We start from the raw sequence: 8,831 nt of genomic DNA, 5'->3' as shown, positions 1-8,831 counted from the left end.
GAGGAGGAGGAGGAGGAGGAGGAGAGGAGGAGGAGGAGAAGGAGGAGGAGGAGGAGAGGTATCATGAATCTAGACACAAGCAGAAAGCTGCTTTTGGGACCTGAGCGTAGTCCTCAGCCCAGAACTGGCAAGAGAATAGGAACTCAATCCCTTGTAAACTCTTCAGCAATGTGCATGAGCTGAAAGATTATTCCTGAGAACATAAAGACAAGACCAGACCATCTTCTGCTTGATGTCAGCTTGGTGAGATGATTTGCCCTAGGGAACTATAAACAAGTGCGTTGGGTATGGTGCTTTCAAGCTACCAGGTTTATAGGTATTTGGTACACATTAGTACAAAATTAATACTAAAAGCCACCAAATTATATATTCAAATAATGGTTTCTAAAAGGTAAAGTATACAACTGTTACCTGTGGTCAGTCTAAGTCAGGTGATTCTTGGTTCTTGGCATCTTGTCTGAAGTGTTAATAAAGCATATATAGACTTGAGTAGCAAGAATACTTGTCCAAAGCAAAGTGATAGGACAGGTCAGATGCATGATCATGATCATGACTGCCAGCAAGCTACACTAATAAGGGTACGCAAAGGCTTCAATTATTGTTTGGAGGTTCATTTTATGTCAATCAAAAAGAAGAGTTTGGTTGCTAAGAGGTATAATGTGAGTGGTCCTTTATCTTGACTCATAGATTAAGTTATTTAGCTAGATTTTTTTACTTTATATGTCCCTTCCCATACTGAATCTGGTTTTAATCATATATACTTCCAACTATGTGTAAGCATAAGCTAATAAATAGAAGATTCTCCCTAAAAGTTCACTTTGAGAACAGTTTGTCTTATTGAGCATGCTTCAAAACCTAGTTTTGCCTGACTTCGCCTCCCTACCAGCATAACTAGGGTTTGACTGAACTCTTTCTCAGTTTGATGGTTGTTTGAATGAGAAGGAACCAAGTCCATTGTTCAGAGAGGGATGTGCATGCAGCTCAGTGCAGATGGTAGTCTTGGGTTGCTAACAAGTTTCTCAGAAACATGTTCATAGTAGGGTGTGTGTATGTGTATTCAGTTAAAGGTCTCAGGCTGCCAAGTGCACAGCTCAAACCAAGTGGAGTCCCAAGTCACCGAGTGAGTCCCTATGCTTGCCTGCCTCAAAATGTATATCACAGTGCTTAAGGCTGTACTTTTATCTGGAGTCTTTCTATTCCTTTTATTCTTGATACTTTTCATTAACAAGTATAGTGATATAAGTGAAGTGATTTTTAAAAAGCTAAAATATTTACAAATAACTAGATTAAATAGCAAAAGCGTATGTTTCGTGGTGACTAAAGAAATCATTCTTTCCCCGATGAAATACAGCAAACTATTGGGTGGATTGCCCACACAGACCTGGAGGACACTGCACAATCAGAAAACTGAAGAAAGAAAAAAAGTATAAGGTATAGTGGGTGAGTCTGACACTGCTTATATTCTAATCGAAGATATTGGCTCTCAAGATGTGGTTGCACCCAACCAGCAGATCCTCATGTACATCAAGTGATGGGATGTAAGCCTTGCTCCCCAATTTAATTGGTCAATAAAAGGCTAGATCCTATGATTGGGCAGTGAAGGGAGAAAGGTGGGATTTGAGGATCAAGTGAGTGGGTTGAAGGTAGAAGGAGAAGAAGAAAGGACATGGAGAGAGGAAAAGGCTGCCATGACAGGAGGACCATGGGTACATATCCAGGAAAAACAGCAAGTAACAAGGGAATTTGTAGCTGGGAAACAAGTTAGAATAGATCTAACCTTTCTAATCTAGGCTTAAGGCTTGTAAATAAAATACCTGGATTGTATGTCTTTTCTACGGGCTAGCTAGAATTATAAATTCATTTTACAGGGGAGCCGCAGGTTGCTGTGCAGACATGGCCAAGTCCAAGAACCACATCACACACAACCAGTCCTGCAAATGGCACAGAAATGGCATCAAGAAACCCTGGTCATAAAGATACGAATTTCTAAAGGGGGTTGACCCCAAGTTCCTGAGGAACATGCGCTTTGCCAAGAAGCACAACAAGGCCTGAAGAAGATGCAGACCAACAATGCAAAGGCAGTGAGTGCACGCACAGAGGCCATCAAGGCCCTGGTGAAGGCTCAGGCCATCAAGCCCAAGATGTCAAAGGGTCCCAGCCCCAAACTCAGCCGTCTGGCATTCATCGCTCACCCCAAGCTTGGGAAGAAAATTCGAAGGTACATGGCTAAGGGTCAAAGGCTCTGCCAACCAAAGCCCAAGGTTCAAACAAAGGCAGAGGCCACAGCTCCAGCTAAGGCCCAGGCTTCAGCTCCAGCCCAGGTTCCCAAAGGTGCCCAGGCCCCTGTGAAGGCCCCATAGAAAAGGCTCCTGCCAGTGTGAAGACAGATGGACTGCTGGGACACACCTACTTACACACTGTTTGCAGATGACCAGTGTCTTATGCGGTTTTTACAAATAAACTCGAGGCAAGATCTGATAAAAAAAATTCATTTTACAATAAAGGGCAAGATCATTGTACCACTCCCAAATAATCATTCCTTTTCTACCAGTCACACAGTAAAGTGTTCAGACTTGAAAAACACTCCACAAAAAGCATTCAGGAAAGACTATCACTGGCTTCTAATAGGAATCCATTCAATTGAGTCTAATCTTTTATATAGATTAGATTAGTGTTGATTAAAGAGCTGATAAATTGCAACTCATGGTCAAAACCTGTGTATGTGTGTGTGTATGTGTATGTGTGTGTGTGTGTGTGTGTATGGTCTGTCTGTGTGTGTTTGTGTGTGTATATGTATGTGTGCACATTTTTTCAGTGCTTCAAAAAAACCTAATATTAAAATCTTCCTTTTGCTTTTGTTCATTATTTCTCATGCATGGAGATTGGAGTAGGACTGTTAGCACTCTTACCATTTGTCTTTCTGCTGAAGGACTTCTCACAGGCCCTCTTTCTCCTAGAGAAACAATCCCTGAAAGGGAGACATGCTTTGATGTTTGAAGACAAATGACTTCTTACCATGCTCAGTAATACAAAGAAATCTACTGTCTACTTTGTCCACAAACACTCTTTTAGTAAATATTTTTATGAGCTTTTACTGCTGTGTATTACCTGTAAGTGTTTATTAAGAATCCCTTTTAAATGCTCTCTCCAAGTCTCAACTATCAGTAAGAGTGCTCTAGAACCTATCCTCAAATATCATCATGGAACAGCTTGCCAAGTAAGTGAGTAAGTGAATGAGCAGATGAATGAATTGGATCTGTCAGGAGAGTCTGCATAAGAAGATATCTATACATATAAACAAGAACAAACACAAGAAAATAGTCATTTTGTATTAAACTTTTTGGTAGAAATAAAAAAAAATCCCACTGTCTATGGTGCTATGGGTACAAACTTAATGTCACATCATTCCAGCTTCACGGATTTTGCCATAACTTCTTTCACTCATGACACTAAACCAAAGTTGAAGCTCTGTCCCTCCAACTCCTACTGTCAAATCATAGCCTTCATCATAAAGCAACTGACACAAGGTTACACTGTTTTCTCTCAATCCATGACAGGTAGGTACAGAAGAACCAGTTCAAGTTATGAGTAACTGAAAAGTTACCATAAACCTAGAGATCCTTCTACCCAATCTTGTTTTTGCTAATCTAGATATATTTTGATCCCAGGAACACTCCCTATAGGCCTATATGCATGTCAGTCATTCGGTTAGTACTCTAGTGAATTGGCCTATGACTGACTATAAGAGTCCCCAAACCTAGTCATCTTTTGGGTTGAGTCTGATTATGAAAGAACATAGCATCTCTCTTAAGGGAGCTCATGAGAGCCTTAGGAGAACTAGAGTCTAGTCTTTTATATTTCCTTTGATAACTCTACCAATAATGTCAGTTCAAAAGTAAGTGCTAGGAAAATTGGTAAGTTCTTTAAGGAAAATTAGCCCAAGCATATTATGCAGAAGTGCATGTTTGTCATAATAAAAAATTCTAGTCTAAATTTTTTTCCTATAAAAGATAAAGTCTGGGTAATTGTTACACTTCATTCCATATGATGTAGGGTGGCAAAAGAAGAGAGAAGCTCCATGTAGTTAGCGTCCCAGTGAGGACAACTGAAGTCTCTTAATAGAACTAACTCCTTCCTGAGATTTTTTGTCTAATGTTCATTGCCTTCTGCAAAAATAAAAATAATAATACATTTCTATTCTTGCTTTTTAGCGATTCTGTATGCCAGAAGGAAAGCACTGCCCGTGGGAAGGAGATAACAAGCTCCAACTGTAACACTGTTTTGATATTTCAAGCACAATTCAGGCATACTTGTCTTTAGTGGCTCCTACAAATTAGAAGGCACAAAATAGACTGGTACTTTGAATTCTGTAAAGCAGGTAAGTTACAAAAAGAGCTTTCCCCAGCCCTCATTACTGCAAATCCTCAAGGCAATTTTAGCATAAAATAAGTGCTTAATTATAACTAATAACCAAAGGCTTGTGTGTGAGTATATTCTTCAAACTCATAAGACATGACTCTGCTGACCCTCAGTTGGAGTATACCTTCTTTATTTGTGAAAGAACCTAAACCACTCCCATCTCTTTATTTTTCTCTCACTTTCTACCATGATGAACAACAGGTAATGTGGCAACCTGCACTGTTGGGAGGTGTGAGCTCTGCCCTACATGTGAGAAGCAGAAAAAAAGTTCAGAAATTAACTCCGAACAAGAAACCATGGGTGTTTTTTTTTAAATGAAATTTAACTTAGACTTTGAGGTAATTAATGATCTCTGTACTAATTTTTATCACAATTTATATACTTTCACCCTTTCATTATCTGAAAAGAAATGACATTACATATAGAGAAACTGAAGTGATACTAATTTTATTTTTCCCTACTTAAAAATAAAAACATTTACTAGGCATCTGTGACTGAAGTACAGTACAGATCCAAAATCCAGTCTGCAAAGGAAAAATGTAAGCCATGTATATTAATAATGGTGCCCCCTTAGAGCACATCAAGATAGGTCAAGATGTGCTGGGAAAACTGGTTATCTAAAGGTAGAGCAAGTATACTAGATGGCTCAATACAGAGAGAGCCACTCAGTGTGGATAAAAAGAAGACACAGAGCGGGGTGGGTAAGGAGTGCAGTCAGTCTGTAAAGAACTAGAGGAGGGGTGAATATTGTTAGAAATCAGGCACTCCACCAGCCCAACCATGTTAGGTATCCCCTAGGAACCCGCAGGACACTCTGACCAGGAAAGTAAGTAGACTAACTGCAGGTTGTCACCTCTCCATCCATTCCTCTTTAGGCCAATCCTCCAGTCTCATCCCCAGGTCTGCAGCAGGCCTTCTGCTATAGCCTGTGTTCACTCTCTGGCCTCATTCTCAGGGACATGTGCAGATCCTGGTGGAAGGCTTTCTTCCATCCTAAATAACCGCTCAACCCCTCTTCCCAGTCAATTCCCATTACCAAGTGTTACTCCACAACACCTAAAAACATATTGATCACACGTGTCAGGATCCCAGAAGAATTTGCTATCAGGGAACACACAGCCAACATATCTTTCTAAGAATCAGAGACATACATAAACCAATGAACAAAACACCAACCAAAGATAAGACCAGATATCAGTACCTAGAATTACTATTTTCCTAAACTCACATGCCTGGGTGCCAGCATAAAACCACAATGAATAACAGCAGGGAAAATGTCTCCATTAGACCCTAGTCAGCCTACAAATACAGGCCCTGAATATCACATCATAGCTAAAGCACACACAAAACAAACAAAAATATTAAAATAATTTTAAAAATAAAATAGAGATCCTAAAAGAGGAAATGAATAAATCCCTTAAAGAAATCTATAAAAACATAGTGAAAGGAAATGGTTAAGAGCTCAAGACCTGAATGTGGAAATAGAATCAATAAAGAAAACCCAAACTGAAAGAAATCTAGGAATAAAAAAAAAAGAAAAGAAAATCAAACAGAAATCTTAGAGGCAAGCCTCACCAACAAAATATGAGCAATAGAAGATAGAACTCGAGTTATTAAAAACACAACAGAAGAAACGAATACATTGGTCAAAGAAAATGTTAAATAAAAAAAACCTCCCCCCCCAAAAAAAACTCCAGAAAATCTGAAACCTATGAAAAGACCAAAATCTAAGAATAATAGAAATAGAGGAAGGAGAAAAATATCAGGTAAAAAGCACAGAAAATATTTTCAACAAAATCATAAAAAAATTATTAACCTAAAAAAAATGATATCTATCAAGATACAAGAAACATACAGAACACTAAAAAAATTAGGCCAGAAAAGAAAGTCTCCTCATTACATAATTAAGACAATACTAAACATGCAAAACAAGAATATTAAAAACTGCTAGGGGCCTGCCCCTTAGAGTCGTTGCAGGCGTGGCTGCTGTGTCACATTGTGCATTAGTAGGTGGCAGAGAGGAGAGAGGTTGTGTCTAAGCTCAGCGTTCTGAATGATTAGCACCCTAACATTCTCTAAAAATACCTGAGCCTGAGATAATCACTAGTCCGGTGCTATGCAGGCTTGCAGCAGGCACACCATGTCCTAGTTGACCCCCTACATAGTGTCATAATTTACAAGCAGGGCAGAGCATTCCTGAGATGACCCTAGACACTCAGAGACACTGGGTGCCACTAAGAGGAACAAGTAAATGGTGGAGAAGTGGAAGAGAAAGAGAAACAGAAGGTGTAGGAACAATGAGACTCAAGGGCAGTGTGGAGCAGCCTGATGTGAGTAGCTGGTGATGCCACCGGGGACCTCGGTGGGGTCCTGACCTGTGCTGCTACTGGAGACCACATCTGGATCCGTGGCCCTGAAGCAGCAGGAATTTTTTACTACCAAAGACCAAGCAGAGTCTGTTCCTTGTCTAGGCTGCTGTTTGGGGACATGTTCATATCTAAGGGGTGTTCAGGACTGGCAACACCCCTCACCTAGACATCATGGGAGATCTGGCCCTGGAGGCACGAGAGCAGCAGAGATGATCCCACCCATAACCAGCTCCAGCTGCAGCACTTGGGTTACTGGGCCCTGCACCTCACCTAGATATCACAGTAGAGCTGACTCTGGTGGTGGGCACCCAGGAGAGCCAGCCCCAAGGGCGTAAGTGTAGGAGAGATGGCTCTGCCACTTGTCTTCCATGTGTGGTGATATGGGCAAAGGTGAGCTGAGTCCTCCTCCCCCTTTGGCCCCTACAGCAGACAGGAGAGCTGGCCCTGCACCTCACCTGGGCAGCACAGTAGAGCTGGCCCTGGATATGGGGGTCGTGGGTGAGCCAGTACTAAAGGTGCGAGTGTGGAAAAGCCTTCCCTGCCTCTTTTCTGTTGGATGGTGGCATCTATAAAGGAGAAATTCTTTCCCTCCCCTTTTCCCTTGCCACTTACAGCAGGCAGGAGAGCTGGCCCTGGGGTCATGAGAGCAGGAGAGCTGACCCTGAACCTCACCTGCTGCAGCACTCAGCAGAGTGTGCCCTTCATCTCAGGGTTATGAGAGTGGGAGAACTGGCCATGTCCCTTGCCAGCTGCAATACTCAGGAGAATGAGCTCTGAACCTCACCTAGACAGCATGGCAGAAACTGGCCCTGTTTGCAGAGTTGCTGGTAAGCTGAACCCAAGGGTGTGAGAGTGGGAGAGCTGACAAGCTGGCAGGCTAACCTGGTCAGATACCTCTCAGGCCCAGATCCATGTCTTTGAATTGACCCACCCCAACATTACTCCACTAATGAACTGCTGGAGTATATGAAGGGGCCAATCCTACAGATCCAAAATTAGAGAATTTCTACGACTCAGGGCAACAACAGGATATCCCAGAGGAGTCCCAGTGAGAGTCGAGTATTGACAGAGTAGCAGAAGCTAGAGGCCTCCTACCAGACTGAGTTTTTGCAATGAACACTTGCAAGCAAAGAAGTGTGGACAAAAGGGTACACTGCAGGACAAACTGTGACACACTGCAACTTCCATGAGGAAATTGTTTTTTCTCTGTTGAGGGGAGAGGTTGCAAGGGTGGAGGAGTAGTATGAGGAGAGAAGGAAATGAATGGGATTAGAGTGCAAGATGTGAAATTCCCAAAGAACAAATAAAAGTTTAAAAAAAAACTGCAAAGGAAAAAGACGAAATAACATATAAAGGCAGACTTATTGGAACAATCAATACCTGCCTTCTCAAATGGAGACTTTAAAAGCCAGAAGGGACTGGGCAGGTATTCTACAGACTTTCGGAGACCTCAGATATCAGCTGAGACTACTTTACCAAGCAGAAATTGTAATCATAATAGATGGAAAGAAATAATACATTCCATGGTAAACCATATTGAAGTAATATTTGTCAACAAATCCAGCCTTATAGAGGCTCTAGGAGTAAAACTTCTATCTAAAGAGGTTAACTTCATCTAGGAAAAATCCCAGAGCAGCAAATCAAAAGAGGGAAAACACACACACACACACACACACACACACACACACAAAACCACCATCACTACCACCACCAATAACAACAAAATAACAGGAATCAAAAAACACTACTAATTGATATCTCTCAACAACTGTGGTCTCAGTTTCCCAATAAAAAGACAGTTCAATAGAACAAATGCAAAGACAGGAACTTTCCTGCTGCACCCAAAAACACATCGTAACTTCAAAGACAGACCTCAGGATAAAGTGATAGACAAGGATATTTCCAGCAAGTTTGGGAATGGTCCCCTGAGGGGGAGTGAGGATGATTATAGGAATGATGGAAAAGAAAACTCAGAGGCAAAGGTTAGAAGTCAGGAGGGCTGTCTAGTGCAAAGTGTGACAGTCTTGAGTTTAATTCTCATAG

At 41.4% G+C, this 8,831-nt stretch overlaps 2 pseudogenes; both read left to right on the top strand.

Annotated features, from left to right (window-relative positions):
• Positions 1 to 1,893: 1,893 nt before the first annotated feature.
• Positions 1,894 to 2,405, top strand: LOC116071436 (annotated as a pseudogene).
• Positions 2,406 to 6,373: 3,968 nt separating this feature from the next.
• On the top strand, positions 6,374 to 6,492 carry LOC116071808 (annotated as a pseudogene).
• Positions 6,493 to 8,831: the final 2,339 nt, after the last annotated feature.

The sequence above is a fragment of the Mastomys coucha genome, unplaced genomic scaffold, assembly GCF_008632895.1.
Source record: "Mastomys coucha isolate ucsf_1 unplaced genomic scaffold, UCSF_Mcou_1 pScaffold22, whole genome shotgun sequence".
NCBI lineage: Eukaryota > Metazoa > Chordata > Mammalia > Rodentia > Muridae > Mastomys > Mastomys coucha.
Note: the sequence above shows the minus strand (reverse complement) of the source record. Positions and strands in the feature narration are given on the sequence as shown.